The 25,312-nt window shown below is 46.9% G+C and overlaps 1 long non-coding RNA gene and 1 pseudogene across 3 annotated transcripts; one reads left to right on the top strand and one right to left on the bottom strand.

Moving 5' to 3' along the window:
- Window positions 1-261: 261 nt before the first annotated feature.
- LOC122217303 lies at window positions 262-10,622 on the top strand. Of its 3 annotated transcripts, none has more exons than XR_006201390.1 (3): window positions 262-349; window positions 2,893-2,949; window positions 7,688-10,622. It is a non-coding gene; the product is annotated as an uncharacterized LOC122217303 (long non-coding RNA). The 3 variants fall into 3 exon arrangements; XR_006201389.1 differs by lacking the exon at window positions 262-349 and adding an exon at window positions 512-561; XR_006201388.1 differs by lacking the exon at window positions 262-349 and having other exon boundaries at window positions 2,521-2,949.
- A 3,089-nt stretch (window positions 10,623-13,711) lies between these two features.
- LOC122217232 lies at window positions 13,712-15,311 on the bottom strand (annotated as a pseudogene).
- Between the last annotated feature and the right edge of the window lie 10,001 nt (window positions 15,312-25,312).

The raw sequence follows: 25,312 nt of genomic DNA, 5'->3' as shown, positions 1-25,312 counted from the left end.
CCCCGCCCCCGCCCGGTTCCCCGCCCTCAGGTTCACGGGGGCCCATCGCCCCTCCTCCACCCCCTCCCTTTCCAGCGCGCGTCACCACACTCACAGGGACGGTCACCCCTCCATACCCCCTCCCCCGCCCGGTCCCCTCAGTCCCGCCCCCACCCCCGCGTTCATAGGGACACAATCAAGACAGTCCCCCGAGGGGAGTGTTCCCGGCCGGAACGTAAACACACCCTAGCAGGCATAACCAGCGGCAAGGCATCCGGGACCCTCGCCTCTCCCAGCCCAGGACTCAGGCGGGACGGGGCCGCGAAGCGCGGAGCTCAGCCAGAGGCTACAAGCTCACACTCGCGAGCAGGTGCGGTCTTGCCAGAGAGCGCCTCCGGGTCGCCGGGTCGCGGGGTCGCGGGGTCGCGGGGTCGCGGGGTCGCGGGGTCGCGGGTCTGGGCGAGCTGAGGGGGCGGGGCCCGTGCGTGCGGTCTCGGCACTTCCTTCCGCTCCGGGCGCGGCATTTCCGGTCCGTCCCGTCCCGTCCCGTCCCGCGCGGGGAGTCTCAGGGCGTCCACGCAGGTGTGCCGGGCCGCTTCTGTTCTGCAAGTGAAGTACTTCAGCTACTTTCAAGCCAAAGCGTGCAGTCAGGAGGACACGTACTAAGGGCTGAGATGTTTCTTTCTCAACCGCTTGGAAAGGGTTTATGTCACAAACTGCCTTTTCTAAGTGTTTGCTGCGAGTGGGTTGAGAGCAGCTGGGTTTGGTAGTCGGGGACCCTGATGGGCGGGGGCGTCGAGCGGATGAGAGAAGGGGGGCTGTGGGGACCGGGGACCCGGGTGGGTGGGGGCGTCAAGCGGATGAGAGAAGGGGGGCTGTGGGGACCGGGGACCCGGGTGGGTGGGGCGTCGAGTGGACGAGAGAAGGGGGGCTGTGGGGGCGTGAGACCCGGGTGGGAGGGGGCGTCGAGCGGATGAGAGAAGGGGGGCTGTGGGGGCGTGGGACCCGGGTGGGAGGGGGCGTCAAGCGGATGAGAGAAGGGGGGCTGTGGGGCCCGGGGACCCTGGAGGGCGGGGCGTGGAGCGGATGAGAGAAGGGGGGCTGTGGGGCCCGGGGACCCTGGAGGGCGGGGGCGTGGAGCGGTAGAGAGAAGGGGGGCTGTGGGGGCCGGGGACCCTGGTGGGTGGGGACGTGGAGCAGGAGAAGCAGGGGGTCTGTGGTGGCTCGGGACCCCGGTGGACAGGGGCATCCAGCAGGAAGAGCGTAAAGGGCTGTCGGTTGTGGCCTGGGCCACGGGGGCACCAGGGGTAGAACAGGGGGACATTGGTGGCCACAGCCAGTGGGCGAGGGGATGGAGCAGGTAGAGCGGGAGGGGGGGGGGGGTGGGAAAAGGCAGCTTGTGAGCACACCCGCCCCCCCCCCCCCCCCCCCCCCCCAACAACCCTCCCGACAGCAGCCCAGGCTGAGAGACTGTGGAACCAGACTCCGTGTCCACGCAGGAGGCAGAAGCACTGCCCGGGGCTCCTACATGGCCTGGAACTCCTTTCTTCTCTACATTTGCTTTATCCTGTTTAGAATTTGTACAGGTGATGGGGTGCTTGGGTGGCTCAGTTGGTTAAGCTTCAGCCTCTTGATTTCAGCTGATAATCATGACCTCTCCGTTTGTGGGTTGGATACCCTCATGGAGCTCTGTGCTGATAGTGCGGAGTCTGGTTGAGATTCTCTGTCTCTCCCCATCCTCCTCTCCTTCTCCCTCTCCCCCTGCCCCACTTGTGTGTGCACACACATAGCTCGCTCTAGCGCTCTCAAAAATACACTAAAAAAAAGAAAAAATGTATTGAAAAAGAACTTGTACAGGTGACTTGTGAATTCTAAATGAGGAATGATGATGGCATTCCACAATTTGCTTGAACCGTTCTGAAGTATTTTAATCTTTTCATATCTTTGCTCGCATTATTATAATTTGAAATATATGAGATATTTATGATTTTTTCTCTATTTCTGAATATTGTGTGTCTCGTATGGAGACATTGAAAGTATGTATTTTTCAGGAAATAAGTCACTCTGTTGTTAACTAAGGAAACATTAGCTTTTCAGTAGTTCAGGCATAGTTGTTATGGATGTCTATTCTTTTACATGAACATTTCAAGGTTTTTTTGTTTTTTGTTGTTAAAATTTTTTCAATGTTTATTCATTTCTGAGGCAGAGAGAGACAGAGCATGAGTGGGGGAGGGGCAGAGAGAGAGGGAGACACGGAATTGGAAGCAGGCTCCAGGCTCTGAGCTGTCAGCACAGAGTCGGACACCCGGCTGGAAGTCACAAACCGTGAGATCATGACCTGAGCCGAAGCCGGACGCTTAACCGACTGAGCCACCCAGGCGCCCCTTCAAGTTTTTTTTTAATGTTTATTTATTTTTGAGAAAGAGAGAGGCAGAGTGTGAGTGGGGGAGGGGCAGAGAGAGAGAGGGAGACACAGAATCCAAAGCAGGCTCCAGGCTCTGAGCTGTCAGCACAGAGCCGGATGCAGGGCTCGGACCTATGAGTCGTGAGATCATGACCTGAGCTGAAGTCAGACGCTTAACCGACTGAGCCAACCAGACCCTAAAATGCTTTAACTCCAGTGGTCGTTAAAAGATTGCAGAAGGGAGAGGAATTTCCTGTGCTTTTCCAGACCCTTTCATTATTGCCCGAAATGAAGAGCCATGCTACTTTGTTTTTGCGAAAAGCTGCGAAACGGTAATGAGGCAGGATTTAGACGACGAGAGCACGGTCTAGCACGAAAAATAGACAGCCCGTGACCCAAGCAACGTGGGGACTGGACCATTGCATGGGTTACAGTGGATTTGGGGCTGGTCCAGCCTTGGGTTTCTTTCCTTTGCCCGTGTTTTTCACGGACGTTTTCTTGTTCTACAGGAGGCAGCCTGCACTCGATGGACAAGATTCCCGTCCAAAGACCAAAGCACCTTTGAGGTAAGTGCTAGACAGGGAGGAAGAAGTTACTTGCTCTTCAGAAGGAGATCCTTGTCATCCAGAGCCATACAACTTTTCTTGATGCTCGTTAGGGATTTTCCAAAGTTAGAAAATATAGACAGCATGCGTGTGCTGCAGTATTTTCACCACCAACTCCAGTGGTTCTCCAATTTTGCTGCCCGAACCATCATGTGGAGACTTCAAACCTCAAGGCCCAGGCCTCAAAACAAACCAACAAACAAACCAACAACAAATGATTGGTATCTTTAGGGCAGTGCCTAGGGAACAAAAAGTTTTAAAACCCAACAACTGTTTGCAATTTGAGAAAAACTGCCAGTCGGTTTGCACACAGTGCTTTTCACAATTTAATATACGTAAGATCCACTTAGGGATATTGTTTATATGCATATCTTGATGCCTTGGGGCTGAATTATGCCTAAGGTTTAGTGTTTTTAATAAGACACAGGTCCTACCAAGCTCCTTTTTATTCTCAGATAAATAAACTTTGATGAATGAAAATGATTTACAAAATGATCTCCAATGCTTCAAAGTTAAAATACTTGTACAGTGTATCGTATTTGTAAGAATTTTATTGATAGTGAAATAACTTTTAAAAGACACAGTTTCAATGGTGTTTAATAATCAAAATGTACCAGACAGTAGAGTATTCCCCACCATGGTTTCCACTGAAACACTTCAGCAGAGTCAAAAACTCTTGTCTCTGGAGAGGACACTGCTGAAAAGATGCACACCATATAGATGGGTCCTTTTCCCAGATTGTATCAAAATTTAATCATTTGCAGACCCCATGCAGGTGAATTTCATAGTGTTCTCTTTACATTACAGCTGAAACCCTACTCACACAACTTGACTCATTTTTAATAAAATTCATTAATTTAAAAATAACTTATATGCCAGTTTAATAAGTTCCGTTTACATACATACAATTTAAGTTTACGTGACTAAATATGCAGTGTCTGTGTGCGTGTCCCCCAAGCATCATCTGCAGTGTTCCGCCATTTGCACACATACCGCAGCTGAGGAAGCACTGAACAACCAGAAACAGCTGTTCGTAGATCTTCCTCCTGTCAACTCGCTCACAGTCCCCTCGAGTCACTCGCTCCCAGTCCTTCTCAGAGAGGAGACCAGAGGTCGTCACAGAGGACCCTCGAGGGGACAGAGGGACAGTGTCTGCAAACAAGAAACTGAGGGCTCCTGCTTCCCAGGAGGATGGAATGAGAGCCGCCATTGAATCTGGAGCTCCATTAACCGTTGTCTTATCCAGTGAAGACCATCCTGAGGGACGGCCAAGAACATGGCTGGGTGGTGAAGGAGGAGGAGGCACGGTACAGGTATAGACAGCATTCAAGGGGAGGCCTTGTTGCCTGGAGGCCAGAGGTCAGTGATCAGGACCTGGGCTGGTGTCTTCCTGGTCATGTGGGGTGTTGCTTTTGGTCCAAGTCCATTTGTAGTGGACAGAAACTGGAGAGTCTGGACAGCCTCCAGATCAGGTGTCTGAGTGCTCTCCTGGGTGATCTGGCATGGAATGTGTCTTACTTTATTTGGGGGCTTAAGGCGCGTCTGGACGGGCATCTGGTCAAATCTCTTGCCGGATGCCTCGAGGCTGAGCTTAGAGTCCTGGCCCCGTATACATGCAGCAGGATGGGAGTTCAGTGTTGAGGGCATATTATGACACTTGATTTGTGTCTGTTGGGTTAGGACTGGCTCAGGCTACGTGGTTTAGAGGCAGCCAGGGGAACGTCACGGGAGCAAACTTGAGGCCTGTTGTGTGTCAGCATGATGATGAGGGCAGGATCCTGGCCAAAGTGCTTGGATGCTGGCAGAAGGGCATCAGTGACAGCCACTTCCTGTCTTATTTTTTTGTCCCTGAAGTGAGGTGAAGCTCAGTTCAGGTTTTTTGATGGGAGACCCTGTAGGGCGCATGGGTCTCATACCAGGTTTCTTTCCCGGCAGCTGACTTGTGAGAATAGGGCCCAGGGTAGATGTCTTCTTGGTTGCGTAGACAAGCACAGGCCTGTTTGGATGCTGTGGGAGGAGACCCCACACGTACACGCAAACGTGTATGTACCTATGTATGTGTGTACGTATGTGTGTACACACACACAGTCGACCCTTGAACAACACAGGTTTGAATTGCATGGGACCACTTATTCGTGGCTTTTTTTCAATACGGTAAAACGTTGTAAGTATATTTTCCTTATGTTTTCTCAATATCAATTTCTTTTCTCTAGCTTACTTCGTTGTAAAAATACAGTGTGTAACACACATACCCTACAAATACGTGATAACTGACCGATTATGTTATCGGGAAGGCTTCCAGGCAACACTAGGCTATTAGTAGCTCAGTTTTGGGGAAGTCAAAAGTTCTCCTCGGATTTCCAACTGGTGGTCTGTGTGTTAATTAGCTTGACTGTGGGAATCCATCACAGTATATATGTATGTATATCAAAGAGTCATGTTGTAGATAGATTTTAACATGATATGGGGGAACTTGGCAAGGGTGTGCCCTTTCACTGCGCATTTACGTGGGGATCCTGGGCTTGTGGCCTGGGAAGAAGCGGTGCTCCATGAGAGGGACCCTGCAGGGAAGTGGGCTGGTTATGGGCAGAATGTGTCCTGGTCTTGTCCATGTCTGTAGGCTCTGTAGAGAATATCCGGACTGCCTAGTATCAGTAGTTTGGTTTACTCTCCATTTCTGTTCCTTAGCACGTTTGCTACCGGTTTATGAATATTATTATTAACCATAACAACTTCCCCCTTGTTTATTTTCATATTGTCTCTTTCTGTGTCATTATTTTATCCTCTTTATTATGTTCTTACTTCTGTATTATTCCAGCGTTTGTATTTTTTTTTTTCTTACTTCCTGAGAAGGAAACCGACATGACGGATCTGAGTCTTGCCTGTATTCAGCCGTGTCCATGTCAGTCTCTAAATGGACGCCTAAGCACTGATTTAGTTGAGTCCTACGTCTTCCCTCTTGTCTCCTCAAATCCTGTGCCTGCCGGCCGTGTGTGCCCTCCGGGGCCTCCACCCCATGTGCCCGCAGCCCAAATCTGTTCTCCAGTATCGCCACGCCCTGTCCTCCTCTGTGTATTTACAACCCCTGTGCCCGTGACCCATGTCCGTCATGGTGTTTTTCTAATCCCTCTGCCAGCAGTTCTTGACAGTCTCAAAAGTCTGCGTTCCCTGTGCCTGCACCCTCTGCCAGCCCACGTGATGCTTCATCCCTTTTCACAGTCCCATCATGGAACTCATTTCACCGTCTCTTCATCCCCACGGCCCAGGACAGTTCATGTGTTTCTCCTGGCAGGAGCTGAGCTGACCTTGGGGAGAGACATCTGAGTTGCCAGGTGTCAGAGTAGCAGACAAAGCCTCAAGTCAAAAATGAAAGAGTTAAGCCTATAATGACTTACTGTGGTGGCACAAGCAAGAGCCTTAGCCGCAGAAGTTCTGACTCCCCCACCCCCCACCCCGTTCTATTCCTCATCACCTGGGATGTTGTACAGATCACGGATCGGGTGAACACAAATGTGGGCTTGGTCTCACTGTTGAGGAAACCCCAAACAAAAGGTGTGGCATTTTCATAGACCCTTGGGCTGGAGGGAGAGTGACAAGTGCTAGGGGCAGGAAAGCACTGGGCACTGTGTCAGAGTTGGACAAGCATTTTCAGGGTTTTCCCGTCTTCTCCCCCTGGGAGGGGATCTCAGCAGAATCAACTGGAGAGGAGCTCATCCCCAGACGCAGATGAAGAGAAGCATGTGTGTTGTAGGAGATGCTGTCCTTCCCTGAGGTTTCTTATGCTGAAATCCAAGCACTTGCCAAGCACCAGATTCCTGAGTGGCACCATCATTTAATTATGAATGGAGAAATGGGATCGCACAAAGAACTTTAGGAGAATTGGTCCACAGTGACCACCCGCCATCTGCCCCACCTCCTTGGAGGTTCACGTCAGCCTTCCCTCGGATACAGATTTCTGGATTTCCTGAGTCTAATGAAAAAGGACAGTCATTCACACAGACACAGGACTCCTTCATGTGCCTTCTTCTCCCAGGAGGCGTGAGGGGGAGCCATAACCACCAGGTCAAACAGAGTCCTCGCCCTGTGTGACCTCTCCTTCCTGCCTGTCCTGCACACTCTCCCGAGGACCCAACCCCAGGAGGGCACCCTCAGGCAAGGCAAGTGAGGTGGTCTTGAACGACTCATTGGGGAGACTTCCATGAAGCCTGTCACAATGTACTCCGGAAGCAAAGTCACACAAAGTCCTAACCCCGACGGACACCAGAATCGATGCTATGGCAACACCCTCTGTGGCACACAGAGTTGAATGTGGAAAAGGAAGTATGATGAATTTCTGGGGCGCCTGAGTGGCTCAGTCAGTTAAGCGTCTGACTTCGGCTCAGGTCATGATCTCGAGGTTTGTGAGTTTGAGCCCCGTGTAGGGCTGTGTGCGGGCAGCTCAGAGCCTGGAGCCTGCTTCGGATTCTGTGTGTCTCTCTCTTCTCTGCCCCTCCCCTGTTCGTGCTCTGTCTCTCTCTGTCTCTCAGAAATAAATAAATGGGAAAGAAAATTAAAAACAACATCTGAATTTCCCATTTGACACAAGAGGAAGCCATTTTCAAGTACAAATTTACTTCCAAAAACCTAGGTTCTCCTCTACTCAATTGGAAGCTTCCCAACTGAGGGTCTGAACTCTTTTTACTTAATGTTTTCTTTTCAGGGCCCCACTCTGAACCCACAAGGATCTTAACTTCCAGTAAACGAGCTAATACTTCAGGCTTTCAGTCCCCACAGTGAAACTGAGCTGGATGCTGTCACTGCTCCTTCATGACTCCACACAAATCAGACTCTGGGGTTCCGTTCCTTTGGAATTTGAGCCTCATGTCATCAGGAACATTTAGAGCCCATGCCTTTCATCCTCCTCTGTTGTCAGAATACTGTTCAGCACTAAGGAGTCCTTAACCTGGTGAGTAAACGCACATCACAGCATCAATTGCCTCACTGTCCTGTTTCTGTGACGGCTAAATGTGAGGCTCACATTGTCCAGAAACCTGCCTGAAACGCACATGTGCTCCTCCTGTCTGTCAGTAGAGGCTCAGACAGGTGGGAAGCAGGCAGACTCCAGTGGAGGAGACTCAGCGTCCAGCGTGCCCGAGGAACGGTCAGTAAGGGACACTTCCCTCCCTCCCTGACCCAAAGTCACGTGACCTCTCAGGCACTTTAATCCAGTCAGCTTTGTGGTCCTCACTTGTAGACACTAGGAACTAATCCTTGTGCTTTAGCGTTCTCATGCATTTTTAAATAGTGTGTATATGGAGATAGACTTTTCAGAATGCTCATTTACTCTAGGAAAAAGAGACATGTCTGTGTATGCCTGTTTCATTCATAACCTAGTTTTCCTTGTTTACCTACACAGAAGTGTGGGGGTCCCCTGGCATCATGTACATTCACACTGTTGTCAGCTCATCAGCACCCTCCATGTCCAGGCTTCTCATTTTGAAACCATGTGTCAAACCATGGCATATTTCCAGTGTCCTTCACTACACACCCTGCCCTCCATGTTCCCCCTTCTGTCTCTCAGATGTTGACTATGCTAGGACATTCAGAGGAATGTTATCCTGTGCTAGGTGCCCCCTTGGGACTAGCTTCTTTGGCACTTTGTCTTGTGACCCAGTCATTGTTCCGGCCAGTGCCCACGTTGACCCGTGGGGCTCTGTGTCTTCTAGTCTCCTAGTTTTGGATCCATTCTTCCATCCCTGGCCATCAACTAGGACTTTCCCTTTTAGCCTTTCCTCCCATTGTTTCATATTGGTGTGATTTCCACCATGTCCTGTGGCCTGCCATCAGCCATGGACGGTGTCAGGCAGATGTCTCTGTGATCTTTAAGAGCCAGTCCACAGTGGAAAGGTGGAATCCTATCATCTGGGCATTCCTGACTGTAATCCATGCGAACATCTTTCTTCCAGAGCTGTCCAACAATTAACCGCCCCCACTAGCCTAGGTGGAGGGCCTCCATTTGCAATGCCGTCGGCACTCTGGGTAGTTTCCCTACTTGAAGATTGGTGTGTATTGGACATCGTATGGACTTTTGAATCTGCCTCGCCTATCTTCCCCAGGAGGCTGCTCCCGTGGCCTCTGTCCATGTCCCTAAAGCCACGGCCCAGTCCCAGCCTGGTGCCTTCCAGCCCCGCCCACAGCTTCCTCCAGCCTCAGCCCGGCCTCACTCAGTCTCCCAGGCACGAGGCCACTGCCACACCCTTATACCCACCATCCTTTTCCCTGTCCCACCCATCATCACACCCATTCCCAATCCCCTAATGCCTCAACTGGCTGCACCTCACCCCCAGGCAGGCTCTCCCCTCCCACCCGGCCAGTGTGGCACCATTCACTCTCAGGGCCTCTCCCCAAGTAGAGTAGAGCAGAGCTGATACTGGGGAGCAGGGGGGTCAGTGGGGGCCAGGGAAAAACCACGTGTTTTGCTCTTCTTAAAATATCCATTGGCACACAGCAAGTTTGGACATGGTTTCTCAAGGATTACGGTTTCCATTAGGCTTTCCTCTTTTCTTATAAAATTTCTGGGTTTTAATGGAAAGTTTTCGACATTATTTGAATCTCTGACATAATTAGACTGGGGTAACAGATTGCCCTCCTCAGTGTAGTGACCTCAGCCAGTCAATTCGAGGCCTTTCTGGAGCAGAAAGCTGACCCATCTCCCAGGACTAGACACCTGCTCCTGTCTGAATGCTTTGGTACTGACATGTCCGTTCCTCCTGGGTCTTGAGACTGCCGGCCTTCATACTGGAATGACACCCCAGGTTCTCCTGGTCTCCTGTCGCAGACTATGAGTCTGGAGTTCCCTCTTGTCTGGCAAGAGTGGGGATGCAGAATCGAATACGAGAGACGCTAATGTCGGGAGGAGACAAGAGCCCCTAACAGGGCTTTCGTTTCGTCGCCGTATTTATTGAGCTCACAAGCTATCACCCACGTGGTGAACGTGAAGAAAACAAGATCTCACGCATGTGAACGTGGAGAAAACCATCAGACAGTAATCATTAACTTGTGTGTGTAAGAAGCAAAGGGTCCGGGGGACGAGTGGTGTTTGTGATCAAGGTACATTGGCTCCAGATGGAAAGCAATTTCCTGCAGGTGACATAAAAGTTTTTTTTGTGATTCCATTACACCATCTCTCCAGCTGTCCTTGGGCGTTTTCGCCCCGTGGTGGCAGCTTTCCGCTCTAAGCCTTTTTCTAACGCGTTTGTGTAAGTGGAACCTATTTCCCCACAGTCTCCAAAGCTCAGACCAGCCCAGGATCTTCCAAGTGGGTTGTCAGGCTGGCAAATTGCCTCAAAAGGACCATTACGCCACCTATTTCTCTGTCATCTCTATCTATGTGTCTATCATCTATCTCTCCTGTCTTCCTCGTGTATCTATTGTCTACTTACGGAGTGTCTTCCTCTTACTTATATTGTTCCATCCTCTTCCATACTTTGTTAGTGATATGTAAATTCAAATGCCTTTGAGGTAAATGTGGATCACATCCCATAATTGTTTAGTTTTCTAAGTATATTTTAAGTTCACGGTTGTCATTATGTTTGTATCCTGGATTCTTTGACAGATTATATTAATTTTGAAAATAGAATGTAGTTTAACTCTTTTACCCGTTTTTTGCTCTCTCCTTCTGAATATTTTGTTTCAGTTGCGGATTGAAAGCTATGTCAAAGATGCACTTTTTAGGAAACACATCATTTTATTTTAATCTCACGAACAATGAAATGTTCGCTATTCAGGCATAGTTTTTAGGGATGCGTATGCGCTCACATGAACATGTAAAAATACAGACATACTGCTTTTTCTGTAGCCTCATTAATACCCTTATAAATTGAAGGGTGGAATCTGTGAATTAAGATTTCCCTGAGAAATCCAGAAGTTTAGTTTGGCTGGATTTGGCAAGGCCAAGTAACAGCGTTCCTATTGCCGAAATTGTCCCGTCATCCTCTCAAGTGAGGGCACCTACTGGTTTTCCCATATGCAACCTCAGTTTGCTAATTGTCAACATTTTGATTATTTAATATCATGACTGAATTGGATTTATGTTTTGGAAGAAAAGTTTCTGTAACAGTGGGAAAACATATCACCAGCTGCCTGAGCAGCTCAGTGTTCTCTACGTTAGCTCAAAGTCCAGAGTCCAGCATGGCCAAAATTAAGAGTCACAAGGAGGGAATCCTGGGCCCACCGGACCTTCTGTAAATGTTCATGGTACCCTTTATGCCCCAGAGAATGCCCAGGCTGCAGTGCAAGGCATAGAGACTCAGACCTGCCAGGCTGAGCAACTGTCCAATGTCAGGTCCTCCTGGAAGCCTATGTAATGCCTGTGCTGGCCAGTGACGCCCCCTTCTGGTCAGAAAGCACCGTGCAACACTCTGTCTTGTGACCTCCCCTGTGAATTGCAAAGCCAGGTGTGCGGACTTCCTCGGGTGTGGGTGGAACACATGGCAGAAGGTCAGCCAGGAGGAGCTGGCCATAGTCGTCCTGGGAGCTCAAAGGATGCTTATGGATGCCATCATGAGATCCAGCTCAAAGTGTGTGTGTGTGTGTGTGTGTGTGTGTGTGTGTGTGAGATGCAGTGGTCAATCCAGGAAGAGAAGGTTGGATACCAAAATCACAGGTTGACCTAGAGTGGTTAGTTTTCTGAGGCTTTTGCCTTTATGGCTCTGGTGCACATACACTACTATTTGCATTTTACCTAAGATTCTGCCCAATTAAGAGTCAAATCAAAAGTAAAAATGGATTTCATTGGTTAAAGTCATCCGGGCTCTAACATCCATTTAGCCCAGTTGAACTCTTTTAATTAAAGAGTGAAGCGGCATCACTCATATGTGAAATAAAACAGAAGAACATAGGGGAAAGGAAAGGAAAATAAAGTAAGATAAAATCAGAGAGGGAGGCAAGCCATCGGAGACTCTTTTTGTGTTTTCTTTTTAATTTTTAATGTTTATTTTTGAGAGAGAGCATGTGCAGAGGTGGGGAGACACAGAATCTGAGCAGGCTCCAGGCTCTGAGCTGCCAGCACAGAGCCCTATGCGGGGCTCGAACTCATGAACCCCAAGATCATGACCTGAGTCAAAGTCAGACGCTTAACTGATTGAGCCACCCAGGCGCCCCCGGAGGCTCTTAACTATAGAGAACAAACAGAGGGTTGCTAGAGGGAAAATGGGTGTGGGGATGGGGTAAGTGGATGATGAGCTTTCTGGAGGGCATTTGTGGGGATTAGCACTAGGTGTTACATGTAACCAGTGAATCACTAAATTCTACTCCCGAAACCAAGACTGCACTAATTATTAACTAACTTGGACTTAAAATTTTACAATATATTGTAAAAGAAAAAAGGGTATCTTTTTACCTTTGTCAGCTATGATATTTGAGAATCTAGAATTAAATAGGATTTCCTGTACAAAGTTCAACTGCTGACATTAGTTTCTAATAAATGTGACATCTCTATGTTTAACACAGACTGAACAAAGCAAGTGTTTACCTTTCAATGCCCTTGTCAAATGACCAGATTGCTCCTATGTGGCCCCACTCACATAGGAGGAATTTAAGGATCATGCACTAATTTCCCATTCAACAACGTATTTAGTCATTCTCTCTCCCAAGAAATATAATTATGACTTAGAACATCCATCCATACCCTGACCTTGAATACCACATCGCTGCCTAGGTGTCCATTTGGGACTGTTTTTCTGAGGTGTACAACTGAGGACCGAGATTGTAATGGAACCGACCGGAAATCCCCGTGCCTCCTCCCATGTGTAGGAGATTGTCAGATGGGGGATGGTAGCAAACTCTGCGGGACAGGATACAGCTGCTTGGTGGCTGAGCGATTACAGGTGGGAGAAGGTTCCTTTCCACCATCTTCTCTGCAGGCTCATGGGAGGGTGATTGTTAAGGGAGCCTAATTTAATCAACACGAGCCAATAAGGCTTCACCCACTTATCTCCTGAAAAACAAGCATTTATTTGCTGCTTACCATTTCCAAGCAATTAGCCAATGTTCACGTTGACATGTGTAGACTTTACAGAATATATATTATTTATGCAAGTAAAAACTTTGCACAATTAATCAATTGCTGTTTACTTCTGTTCCTCCCCTTTGACACAAAAACTTCCTGAAAAGTCTGTCTGCCTTCAGTTGGAGCTGTAGTTCATCCAGTTTCTTGGTCGTTTGCCATTTCTCTGTGTGGAAGCACTGAGTTTGTTTCAAACTCCTTCTTCTGTCGGTGCATGTTTGGATATTTCCAAACGCATCTTTACCTAGCGTCCACACGTGAATATCTTTGGGCAGATGTACTTTAGAAATAAACAGAGAGTAAGGGATGGGATGATAGAACCGTGAGTATCAGGCATTTTCACAGGGTCTCCAGGTGCTCAGCCTTGTTTCCACCCTTCATGCCCGACTGGCCACTTCCTCTGGCCCTTTCAGGCTCCGATAGCTCCCCAGTGCTCCTTGGTGCTGACGGAGGAGAGAAATCCTCCCAATATCCAGTAACAAACCTAAAACTCTCCAATAACATCATCATAGACAGCCAGCCTTATAGCTCAGTATTCTCCAGGTCAAGTTGAATGCCATATGTCATGAACACAGCCAGATAGATGGCCCCTCCACATGTCCAGATCACACATAATGTCCTACAAGGGGCCGTGAGGGAATGTTTGTGGCTGAGTGTGTATGTGTGCAGGTGTGTGCATTAAAGCCTGCACTCAGATCCCTGGACTGCTTCCCAAGACCTCTGTCCCTTCTTGTTCTTCCTCTTGGAAGCTCGGGCTCTGCCTGTGAGACAAGGGACTTTGCCGATGTTGGTTGCCCTCTGAGGTGGGATGTCCCTGGCTAAGTTGTTGAGCCGGTAGATGTTTTGTTCAGGATGATCCTTTTCCGTCTCCTCTCTGTATTTGGACTGGTGAATTAGGACTGCCTGGGCGGGAAGAACAAATTCTGTTTTCCTGAGGTTGAATTCAGACTTGGGATGGTGGCTTTCTTGGAAGACTCTCCACTGGTCCAACGTGATTGGTTGCACTGGTGTCTCTTCCACGTGGTCCTCCACCTCTGGAACTTTGATGCTGGGGTCTGTGTGAGCCCCCCCCCCACACCCCCCCCTTGGGCCACAGCCATGTCTGCATGGTCACCCTGGAGTGATGTGGTCTCCCCACTGCCTGGTTCACTCCCATGGTCTCTTTCCAATTCACTCGTCTGGGTGTCAAAGAAGACATAGGCATGTTGGCTCAGGGCAGAAGTCACATCACTGGTGTCATCCATTTTGTACCACTGGCCATTCCCAGCTTTGATGTAACAGAAGTGATGTCCGCTGTGACATTTCCTCCCCGGATGCACCGGCGCGGCATAGAGCAGGTAAATTATCAATCCCACCTTCTGCTCAGACACGCACTGTCGCAGGTCAAGGCGCACAGGATATTGCACTTCCTTAGCCAGTTTGCTGCCTGTGGAATCTGAGAATTATTTCAATACCAGCATTAGGTCCTTGGGGCAAGTGTACAAAGTTAACGTCTTGGAAGCAGGTACCTTGTCTAGGCAAGTACTACAATGATAGGCGTTTTCACCATCCAACTTTTCAGGCTTCACCAACTGGAGCAAAGCTTGGCTCACACTCTGAGCTGCCCTGCCATCCAGGTAAGGGTCAAAAGTGCTGGAAACGCCAGGGCAGTGGAGACACTGGATTTGAGACCTCCAGTACCCTCCAGAGATTTGCCAGATGAGGGTGAGGTCCTCAGACAGAGGGGCTCTTGAAGTCTTGTCCTCACGCAAGCGTGCTTGCTGCATAGCATCCAGAGTGAACATCAGAAACTCATGGGCATCCTCCTGCCTGTGTGTGTGGAAGGCAGCCAGCAGTTCTGGCGGGGCCGGATCACATCTCCAGGGCGGCAGAGGGCCCGGGTCACGTGAGCCTGCAGAGCACACAGCACGCAGAATGGCTGCCTCCCACAGCTTCGGGAGTGCTCCTGGGACAGCATGTAGCCGGCGAGGGGTGGTGTGTACGTCAGACACTGCAGCGCCGCATTCGCATAGCACGTGTTCCCCAGGTTCTGCAGGCCGGCCCCAACCACAGAAGGTCTCCTCCAACTCACGGGTTTCTTTGCGGGGGGCAGACCTATTGACATGGGAGCCCAACCGTTAGGCAGGTTGCAGAGTGTCTGCGATGATGGTGATGGCTTCTGAGGTAGAGTGGGTCCCCTGTGCACTTCAGCACCACCTATATTTGAGCAGCAAGATTTGAGTTTGGGAAAGACGTTGAACTGAAACTCTTCTTGGCAGTAGGACAAAACAGCCCTCATGTCTCCAGAAAGAGCTTTCATAGGATCTCCCATGTGGAGCCTCACGTTGCAGAGCGATGCTTCTCTCAGGAGACCTGTCTCAGAATGATAGCTGTGGCCCTCTCCCCAGCCCCTTTATTGCTCGCCCCACCCACGAGACTAGGAACACGTCATCCAATCAGCCACAGGCTCGAGGTGGGATTAAGGGTTTTAAGGTGTGGTCACTCTTCTGCAGAGAGACCACTCAGCCCAGCCTGTCTCCTTCCCCTGCCTCCCTCAATGGATAGACACACATTTCAGCACTTTCTCCACCTCCCTCATTTCCATTGCTCCCTTTCTGGACAGACTGACTTGAGAGTTTCCAACTTCCCCGTGGAAGTCCTTTTTGAGTGTCCACTTTCCTTTCAGAGTAATATCAAGTGAGTCAAGCACTGATGGATATTATTTTTCCTAGGATGTGGAAGATCATTTTGCCAATTGAGCTCGGGTGTCATGTAGGAGGACTTCTTCCCCACCAGCCAGAATGTGTGTGGCACCAGCAAATTCTTTGGGGATGATTGCTGTCCATCACTGTGCTTCTAAACTTCCTGAACTCTCTCCATATGGTCCGTATATACAACTATCATGAAGGTTTTTATCAACCTATTTGTCTATCAAGGTGTGGCCTAGAAATGCTAACAAGAGACATCCTGTGGCTGGTTTCATGCTTTGTAAAATCTTTTTTTTTTTTTTTTTTTTAGCTCCCTTCCCAATATGAGTACATATCCTATATCCATCGTTTATTTGCCATATTTTAACTGGTACTACTGGGACATTACACTGCAAGGTAGTTTTAGGTTCACTTGTTTCAGGACACGTTTGTTTTGGATTTGTGACATTGATACACAGTTTGAGGTTGGAATTTGGAAATGCAGGGAACAGTGCGCCCTCATTTAAGCTGTGGCTGTAATGTGTCAGTATCTCTCACTCAACCAGGTGTCAGAACGGCAGGGTCCACCGAAATTGTGTTTTTCCCCCTCTATTGTTTGTTTGTTTTTATTTTTTTACTGTTTGTTTATTGAGAGAGAGAGAGAGAGAGCCCACGTGGGCAAGCCGAGGAGGGGCAGAGAAGAAAGAGAGAGAATCCCAAGCAAGCTCCATGCTGTTAGTGCAGAGTCCAACGTGGGGTTCAAACTGATAAACTGTGAAAACATGACCTAAGCTGAAATCAAAAGAGTTGGATGCTTGATTGACTGAGCCCCCCAGGCTCCCCTTGTTTGTTTGCTTTTTGACTTCAAGTTTTTATTTAAATTCTAGTTACTTAACAGGTAGGGTGAGATTGGTCTCAGGATTAGAATTTAGTGATTCATCACTTACATACAACAGCCAGTGCTCATCACAAGCGCCCTCCATAATTTCCATCACCCATCTGGCCCACCGCCACCCCCCCTCACCTGCCCTCCATCAGTTAAGTTTGTTCCCTGTAGTTAAGAGCCTCTTAAGGTTTGCTTCTCTCTGTGTGTCTCTATCTCTCTGTCTCTCTGTCTCTCTTTCTCTCTCATCCCTTCCCCTGTGTTCTTCTGTTTGGTTTATTAAATTCGATATATTTTTGAGTGGACAAGAGAATTCTTTCACACATGTTACGATGATCAGGTCCTTTTAGAAAACGAGTAATGCTGGTGCACCATGTAATTTGCAATGACCAAAAAAAAAATATCATATCTGGAAGTCATAACACTTGGGAAGAGGAGCTACAGTTTAAGAAGAGAAGACACCAAAGTCTGTTTCTCCTCTTTGGTAAATAGAGGCCAAGAAATATAGGAGCACTTTGCCTGGCCCTTGTCACTGACTTGGCCTCAGAGGGAATGTGGCCTGAATAGCATCTTGATTTTGACTTCTCATCTCCAGACTGTGAGAGAATAACGTTCTCTCCTTTGAAGCCACCAAGTTTTTGGTAATTGCTTATACGACCTCTGGAGATCAATAAGATGTCTTAAGTGGAATACCCTTCATGATATTTCATTTTTGTAATTGAAAGAGTTCAAATTGACTAAATGGATTTTGGATCTTGAAGACTTAATCAAAAGAAATTAGTTTTACTTTTTATTTTATCTAAATTGAGCAGAATCTTAGGGAAAATGCCCACAGAGCAGTGCACATTAGCCATAAAGGAAATAGCTTCAGAAATATCCACAAATATAAGTCAACCTGTAGAAATATTGGTATCCAACCTTCTCTTCTTGAATTGACATCGGCATCACACACGCACACACAGACACACACACACACACACACACACACACACTTAAGTGAACTAAACCTCATGTTCCCAGATGGCGGAACAGCATGGAAGTTCTCAGCTTCTCTCATCCCTGAAATGCAGCTAGGTCAGCACCAAACCATTTTGGGCACATAGGTAATTGATCTGAGGATTAACACAATAATCTGCACAACTTGAGCCACAGAACTTGGCGGGTACCTGGTGTGAGAGGTGAACTGGGGGAGAGAGAAGCCACGGAGGGTAGGGAGCTGTTTTTGTGGAGAGAGGACAGAGAAGGGGCGGGGGGTGGGGGGAGTGTAGAGGGAAAGCACTCCACCCAAAAGTAGCTAGAGAAAAAGAGTAGAAACACTCACCAGGGACTGAACAAGAAAAGGAGAAAGGAGAGTGTTTTAATACCATTACGACTCTATAGACAGGGGCGTGCAGAGTCTGAGGTTTCAGAGGTCAGTGCCTGGCCATGCTCTGGTGGGGAGGAGGGGTGAATCCCCAGGAACAGGCAGTTGACTCCAAGGAGTCTGTGGGCCACAAGGAGAGAAGTAGTTCCCCTGCTTGGAGGGCATGTGGTAGAGGCCATATGGCTTCCCCACAGGCAAAGATCCCAGTGAGCCCCGGAGAACAGCCACGTTTGCTGGTATTAGAACAAAAATGCCAGAGTTCAGTAAAACCTGGTGCGGGCTGTGTGTCGTGAATTGCCATAATCTCTGAACCTCTGCTGCTGTGCGATTGCATGAACTTTTTCTGGGGCAAGCAGGCACCTGGCCACAGTCTCTGAACCTCTGCTGCAGCGCAATCACGCGAATGTTCTCTGGGGCAAGGTGGCACCTGACCATTGCTCTGCAAGACCCTGCCCCAGAGAGTCAGAGTGGGTCCAAGCTGCAGGGGCCTCAGGAGTTAAGGGTTTGGAAACACAGCCTCATCTGAGGTAAAACTCAGGAGGGAGGTCCTGCCTGGCAGGCTGACAGCTTGGACACGGGCAGTATAGAAGCAGGGAGTGGACGGAAGCTGGAGACAGAGAAGGGGTGTTTGATTGAGGGTCGGTGAGAGCGTAGAGTTCCTGTGCCAGAAACTAGGAGGCTGGGTGAAGCCATTTACACCTCTCCTGTGCATGTGCATACATGCGCACACGCACCACACGGGTCCGCAGCAGTAAGCTAAGCAGCGCCTCCTAGTGGAGAACGGAGCAGTTACACCGAGCCCCGCCCAACTGCACCGACCAAGCCCTGATGGACCACCAGAAGTCACTCCCGCTGCTTAGTGTACAGACTATCGAGTGCTTCATAGTTTGAGTCCTAGGGGAAACCTGAGGTAACTTCATTTGGGTTTCATTCTGTTTACTGGTCTATTTGTGGTTTTTTTTTCCTGCTTTTGTTTAAATTGCTATTTTTTCCCCCTTTTCTTTTTCTTGGATAAAGCAAGAGAAAAGCTCCTTTTCATTTTTCTTTAAATTTTTCTTGAAATTCTTTTTACTATGCTTTTTTATGTTTTGGTAATTTTTTCTCTTTCTTCATTTCATTTTATTCTATTTTATATCCTTTTTGTAGTTTTTAAACTTTTTCTTACTTTTTTTTTTTTCTTTCCCTTTTATCTCTATTTTGTCAAGCTTCTTTCAGCAACCAGACCAAACACACCTAGGGTCTAGATTCCTTTATTTGATTTTTTGTGTTGTTTTTAATTTTTAACTTTTCCATTTTATTAATTCTTTTTCTTCCTGCCAAATGACAAACGAAGGAATTCACCCCAAAAGAAAGAGCAAGAAATGACAGCCAGAGGCTTAATCAATACAGACATAAGCAAAATGTCTGAACTAGAATATAGAACCACGATAATAAGAATACTAGCTGGGCTGAAAAAAAGCATAGAATCCTTTTCTGCAGGGGTAAAAGAAGTAAAAGCTAGTAAGGACGATATTAAAAATGCTATAACCGTGGGACACCTGGGTTGCTCAGTCGGCAGGTCATGATCCCACGGTTCATGAGTTGTAGCCCCGCGTTGGGCTCTGTGCTGACAGCTCATAGCCTGGAGCGTGCTTTGGATTCTGTATGTCCCTCTCTCTCTACCCGCCCCCCATCCCCGCTCATGCTCTGTCTCTCTGTGTCTCTCAATAATAAATAAACTGTTAAAAAAATTTTTTTACAGGAGTAACACCCAAATCATAGGAGTCCCCGATGATGAAGAGAAAGAATAAGGGGTAGTAGGTTTTTGTGAGCAAATTATAGCAGAAAACATTCCTAATCTGGGGAAAGACATACCAAAATCCAAGAAGCACAGAGAACTCCCATTAGATTCAACAAAAACCGACCATGACCAAGGTGTATCATAGTCAACTTCACATAATATACAGACAAGGAAAGAGTGATGAAAGCAGCAAGGGGAAAAAAGTCCTTAACTGTGGGGAATAAGCTTAGGAATTCCCTGATCTTACACCAATGGGTTAACAAGGCATAAAGAAATAGAAAGCCACAGGATGAACGCCTCTGAGATTAGGTAAACAAGATTAGGTAAACAGGGCAAAGGCCCCCAGTATAGGACAAAGGTGTAGGAATAGGAAATCTCAAGATGAAAACATCCAAGATTGGGGAAATAAGGTTAGGTATTCAGGGCGGAAGTGCCCCCTGATCTAGTACAATAGCAGAAAGCTGCTTTCACATGAAGGAAGGAAGGAAGGAAGGAAGGAAGGAAGGAAGGAAGGACAAAAAGAGGAAAACAGGACTTTAGACCACAGAAGGGCAAAATTGCCCAGAGCTGAGCTAATTAGCAAAAGAAAGACGCCTTGTTGACCCTGAGGTAGCATGCTCTGTCTTTCTTATCCCCTAGGCCAGTTTAGGTAAACAGAGGTGGTGCCTCACATCTGCTGTAAACAACCTTCTGGCCAGTGCCAGGATTTTGTTTCGTATTGACCCAAACCCCTAACAGCACATATCTTCAAAATCCCCTTCCCCTCACACCCATGAGTTAATGTTCACGATTTCATTGTCCCTTTGTGCACATGCATCATGCTTGTAAGCCTCTGATCCTGACAACAATGGAGCAAGGAACCTTACTCGGGGCTCTTGTCTCCTCCCGAACATTAGCCTGTCTCTCATTGTAATCCTGCATCCGCTCTCTTTCTGGACAAGAGAGAACTCCAGACCCAGAGTCTATGACACTTAACCTCTATGGGAAGACAGATCAGGTTCTCAACAGACCTATCCACAGAAACTTGGCAGGCCAGAAAGGGGTGGCAGGACATATTCAATGTGCTGAATCAGAAAAATATGGAGCCAAGAATCCTTTCTCCAGCAAGGCTGTCATCCAAAATAGAAGGGAGATAGAATTTCCCAGACAAACAAAAAATAAAAGAGTTCATGACCACTAAACCAGCCCTGCAAGGAATTTTAAGGGGAACTCTCTGAGGGGAGAAAGGATGAAACAAAACAAAATAGACCAAAAGTAACAAAGACTGGAAAGGACCAGAGAACATCACCAGAAACTCCAAACTCTACAGGCAACACAATGGCAATAGATTCATATCTTTCAGTAGTCACTCTAAATGTCAATGAACTAAACGCTCCAATCAAAAGAAACAGGGTATCAGAATGGATAAGAAAACAAGATCCATCTATAGGCTGCTTACAAGAGATCCATTTTATTTTTTTTTCAATTTCTTTAATGTTTATTTATTTTTGCCAGAGAGAGAAAGAGAGAGAGAGAGAGACAGAGCATGAGCGGGGGAGGGGCAGAGAGAGCGAGGGAGACACAGAATCCAAAGCAGACTCCAAGCTCTGAGCTGTCAGCACAGAGCCCGACGCAGGGCTCGAACTCACAGACCGCGAGATCATGATCTGAGCCGAAGTCGGACGCTCAACTGACTGAGTCACCCAGGTGCCCCACAAGAGATCCATTTTAGACGCAAAGCCACCTTCAGATGGAAAGTAAGGGAATGGAGAACCATCTATCATGCTAATGGTCGCCAAAGGAACCCAGAGTAGCCGTACTTATATCAGACAAACTAGATTTTAAAATAAAGACTGTAACAAGACATGAAGAAGGGCATTATATCATAGTGAAGGTGCGTATCCACCAAGAAGATCTCACAATTGTAAACATTTATACCGCCAGTTTGGGAGCACCCAAATATATAAATCAAATAATCACAAGCATAATGAAACTCACTGATAATAAGGCCATAATAGTAGGGGACTTCAACACCCCACTTACAACAATGGAGAGATCATCTAAGCATAAAATCAACAAGGAAACAATATCTTTGAATGACACATGGGACCAGATGTACTTAACAGATATATTCAGAACATTTCGTCCTAAAGCAGCAGAATATACGTTCTTCTCCAGTGCACATGGAACATTCTCCAGAAGACATCACATACTGGGACACAAATCAGCCCTCAACAAGTACAAAGAGATCGAGGTCATACGGTGTGTATTTTCAGACCACAATGATATGAAACTTGAAATCAACCACAAGAAAACATTTGGAAAGGCCACAAATACTCGGAGATTAATGAACATCCTACTGAAGAATGAATGGGTTAACCAAGAAATTAAAGAGGAAATTAAAAAGTACATGGAAGCCAGGGTGTCTGGGTGGCTCAGTCGGTTACGTGACCGTCTCAGGTCCGTGAGTTTGAGCCCTGTGTCGGGCTTGGTGCTGATAGCTCAGAGCCTGGACCCTGCTTGGGATTCTGTCTCTCCCTCTGTCTCTGCCCCTCTCCCACTCGCACTCTCTCTCAAAAATAAACAAACATTTTTAAAAGGTACATGGAAGCCAATGAAAATTATAACACGACAGCCCAAAACCTCTGGGATGCAGCAAAGGCAGTCATAAAACGTAAGTATACAGCAATCCAGGCCTTCCTAAAGAAGGAAGAAAGGTCTCAGCTACACAATCTAATCTGCCACCTTAAAGAGCTGGAAAAAGAACAGCAAACAAAGCCCCAAACCAGCAGAAGATGGGAAAGAATACAGATTAGAGCAGAAATCAATGATATCAAGGAAAAAAAAAACAATGAAAACAAAACCCAGTAGAACGGATCAATGAAACCAGGAGCTGGTTTTTTGAAAGAATTAACAAGTTGACAAACCCGTAGCCAGATTGATCAAAAAGAATAAGGACCCAAATAAATGAAATCTCGAGTGAAAGAGGAGAGATCACAACCAACACTGCAGAAATACAAACAAAAGTAAGAGAATATCATGAGCAGTTATATGCCAGTAAATTGGGCAATCCAGAAGAAGTGGACAAATTCCTAGGAATATCTAAGTGACCAACACTGAAACAGAAAGAAATAGAAAGTTTGAACAGACCCATAACCAGTAATGAAATTGAATTAGTAATCAAAAATCTCCCAAAAATCGAGTCCAGGGCCAGATGGCTTTCCAGGGGAATTCGACCAAACATTTAAAGAAGAGTTAACCCTTATTCTTTTGAAGCTGTTCCAACAAATAGAAATGGAAGGAAAACTTCCAATCTCATTCTACAACACCAGCATTACCTTGTTTCCAAAACCAAAGACCCCACTAAAAAGGAGAACTACAGTCCAATATCCACGATGGACATGGATGCAAAAGTTCTCAACAAGATACTAGCCAACCGGATCCAACAGGCATTCAAAGAATTATTCACCAGGATCAAGTGGGATTTATACCTGGGATGCAGGGCTCGTTCAACGTCCACAAATCAATCAATGTGATACATCACATTAATAAAAGAAATAATAAGAACCACATGATCCTCTCAATAGATGCAGAGAAAGCATTTGACAAAGTACAGCATCCTTTCTTGACCAAAAAAAAAAAAAAAAAAAAAAAACCCTCAAGAAAGTAGGGATAGAAGGATCATACCTCAAGATCATAAAAGCCATATACGAAAGGCCCACCGCTAATATTACCCTCATGGGAGAAAAACTGACAGCTTTCCCCCTAAGGTCAGGAAGGCGACAGAAATGCTTTCTCCCTAAGGTCTCGCCACTGTTATTCAACATAGAGTTGGAAGTCCTAGCCTCAGCAATCAGACAACACAAAGAAATAAAAGGCATCCAAATCAGCAAGGAGGAAGTCAAATTGTCACTCTTCACCGACAACAGGATACTCTATGTGGAAAACCCAAAAGACTGCACCAAAAACCTGCTACAACGGATCCATGAATTCCGCAAAGTCGCAGGATTTAAAATCTTGGGGAAATAGATTCTATTTACGTAATGGGATAGAAAAATGCTTAGGGAGGAAAGCCACCACCACGGGGCGAAAACGCCCGAGGTTAGCTAGTGAGATACTGTAATGGGATCACGAAGGAAACTTGTTATATCACCTGAAGGAAATTACTTTCCATCTGGTGCCAATGTACCTTGATCACAAACTCCACATGCCCCCCAGACCCTTTGCTTCTTACTCACACAAGTTAATGATTACTATGTGACTGTTTGCTCTGGGTTCACGTGTGTAAGATCTTGTTTTCTTCACGTTCACTGCACGGGTAATATCTCGTGAGCTCAATAAATATGGAGACGAAACCCCTGCTTGGGGCTCTCGTCTCCTCCTGGAATTAGCCTCTCTTGTATTCACTTCTGTGTCCACTCTTCTGCTGCACAAGAGAGAACTCCAGACTCATAGTCTGTGACAAAAATCAATGCACAGAAATCGGTTGCACTTCTAGACACTAATAATGAAGCAGCAGAAAGAGAAACCAAGGAATCAATCCCATTTACAACTGCACCAAAACCCATAAAATACCTAGGAATAAACCTAACCAAACAGGTGAAAAATCTATACACAGAAAACTATAGAAAGCTTATGAAAGAAATAGAAGACACACACACACACACACACACACACACACACACACACACACACAGGAAGAACATTCCATGGACATGGATTGGAAGAACAAACATTGTTAAAATGTTGATACTACCCAAGGCAATCTACATATACAGTGCAATCCCTATCAAAATAACACCAGCATTCTTCACAGAGCTAGAACAAACAATTTGTATGGAAGCAGAAAAGACCTAATAGTCAAAAACAATCCTGAAAAAGAAAACCAAGCCTAGAGGCATCACAATTCCAGACTTGAAGATGTATTGCAAAGCTGTAATCATCAAGAAAATATGGTACTGGCACAAAAATAGACACTCAGATCAATGGAACAGAATAGAGAACCCTGAAATGGACCCGCAAACGTATGGCCAACTAATCTTTGACAAAGCAGGAAAGAACATCCAATGGAATAAAGACAGTCTCTTCAGCAAATGGTGTTGGGAAAACTGGACAGCGACATGCAGAAGAATGAACCTGGGCCACTTTCTTAACACCATACACAAAAATAAACTCAAAGTGGACAAAAGATCTAAACGTGAGACAGGAAGTCATCAAAACCCTAGAGGAGAAGACAGTCAACAGCCTCTTTGACCTGGGCCGCACCAACTTCTTACTCAACTTGACTCCGGAGGCAAAGGAACCAAAAGCAAAAATGAGCTATTGGACCCTCATCAAGATCAAAAGCTTCTGCAAGGCAAAGGAAACAATCAGCAAAACTAGAAGACAACCGACGGAATGAGAGAAGATATTTGCAAATGACATATCAGATAAAGGGTTAGTATCCAAAATCTATAAAGAACTTCTCAAACTCAAGACCCAACAAACAACTAATCCAGTGAAGAGATGGGCAGAGGACATGAATAGACACTTTTCCAAAGAAGACATCCACATGGGTAACAGACACACGAAAAAATGCTCAACGTCACTCATCATCAAGGAAGTACAA

Source organism: Panthera leo, chromosome B1 (genome assembly GCF_018350215.1).
Source record: "Panthera leo isolate Ple1 chromosome B1, P.leo_Ple1_pat1.1, whole genome shotgun sequence".
In the NCBI taxonomy this organism is placed as follows: domain Eukaryota; kingdom Metazoa; phylum Chordata; class Mammalia; order Carnivora; family Felidae; genus Panthera; species Panthera leo.
This window is presented reverse-complemented; position numbering and strand designations above follow the sequence as displayed.